This window comes from Phyllobates terribilis, unplaced genomic scaffold, assembly GCF_046119375.1.
Source record: "Phyllobates terribilis strain yellow unplaced genomic scaffold, ASM4611937v1 Scaffold_5__5_contigs__length_657084704, whole genome shotgun sequence".
Lineage (NCBI taxonomy): Eukaryota > Metazoa > Chordata > Amphibia > Anura > Dendrobatidae > Phyllobates > Phyllobates terribilis.
The window spans coordinates 654,762,274-654,763,837 of NW_027362765.1; the positions used below are offsets into that span (position 1 = coordinate 654,762,274).

The 1,564-nt window shown below is 45.7% G+C and overlaps 1 non-coding gene across 1 annotated transcript; it reads left to right on the top strand.

The window, feature by feature from the left end:
* Positions 1-242: 242 nt before the first annotated feature.
* On the top strand, positions 243-433 carry LOC141150102 (U2 spliceosomal RNA). The gene has a single exon (XR_012246372.1). It is a non-coding gene; the product is annotated as a U2 spliceosomal RNA (small nuclear RNA).
* The last annotated feature ends 1,131 nt before the right edge of the window (positions 434-1,564 follow it).

Here is a 1,564-nt window from a genome sequence, read left to right on the forward strand (position 1 = left end):
TCCCTTCCAATGGTGTTGAGGCGGGTGGGAACAGCAGGGGGTGAAGGTGCTGTGTTTAAAGAGGTGGAGTTATGCAGATCTAAAACGCGTGGATTGCAGCAGCAGCAAGCCGAAAAGTGCAGGCATGTAAGGGATCTAGAGGTTGACAACATGTCTTCTTAACGGGAGTCCAGGAGCTCATCTCCACAAATGGACTTTTCAGGATCCTTGGGTGGCTCCGTAGTTTGAAACCAATTCTGGTTATCGCTTCTCGGCCTTTTGGCTAAGATCAAGTGTAGTATCTGTTCTTATCAGTTTAATATCTGATACGTCCCCTATCTGGGGACCATATATTAAATGGATTTTTAGAACAGGGAGATGGAAAAAGAGCTTGTTCTGTCCACTCCACGCATTGACCTGATATTGCAGTATCTCCAGGACCGGTGCACCCCTTCTTTAATGCAGTTTCTAAAATCAGAAAGAATTGAATTCAATGTTTTTTGTTCATTTTGCTTGTTTGTCGGATTTTGGGATGGACTCTTTGGCTTTGCTTTTCTTCTCCTCATTGGATTTTTCATGTTCAAAGTTGCAGAAGCCAGATTACAAGCTCATTTTGGTTCAACTTCAGCAACTGTGCATTGCATTGCCATGTAATGTGATGCAATGCTATCTTTCTAGCTCTCCCTTTTTACTTCCTTTTGGATAAACAGACATATTAGGCAAGCATTTTGGAGCTTTCACCTAAATAACTACAGGTGGTGAGATAAGCTGCACAATATAATTGACCTTTCAGTATATTGTTGCACACACACCATCTATTTAGCAAATGCCCTTGTTATCAACAGCAGCCTTTTAAACTCACCTGAGCTAACAGGTATGTGCGCTGGTTACTCTGCTGCGCTTAAAATTTCTTTTTTGGTTTGCTACAATGCCTTTTCTGAAACGTTGTCTCCTTCTGCTGGAACACTGACTTCTTTCATTTAATGCCTGCAGACTATAAAAGAGAACCCAACCCAAAAAGTTTGGTTGATTAGTCTGTGGCATTCTGTTAAACTGTTGCTTATGGCGGTCTCTGTGAGCTTCTCAGCGACATTCAGCCAGCCAGGTATCCTGCCTGCAGTAGATGGAATGTGGCAATGGAACGCTGGCTGCGCGTGTCATAATAGGCTCTGAGCCTTTATATACCTGTGCACAGCAGCAGCCACCTTCAGTCTGCTGCTGGACAGCCAGCAGCAGCAGCAGCAGGAGAGGTATGTAATCAGGAGCCCTCCTGCTAAGGGTAGACAGCTGCTCGTTCCACCCCACCCCCCGCCTTAATTGGTTCTCCTCCCTTCCAACGGTGTTGAGGCGGGTGGGAACAGCAGGGGGTGAAGGTGCTGTGTTTAAAGAGGTGGAGTTATGCAGATCTAAAACGCGTGGATTGCAGCAGCAGCAAGCCGAAAAGTGCAGGCATGTAAGGGATCTAGAGGTTGACAACATGTCTTCTTAACTGGAGTCCAGGAGCTCATCTCCACAAATGGACTTTTCAGGATCCTTGGGTGGCTCCGTAGTTTGAAACCAATTCTGGTTATCGCTTCTCGGCCTT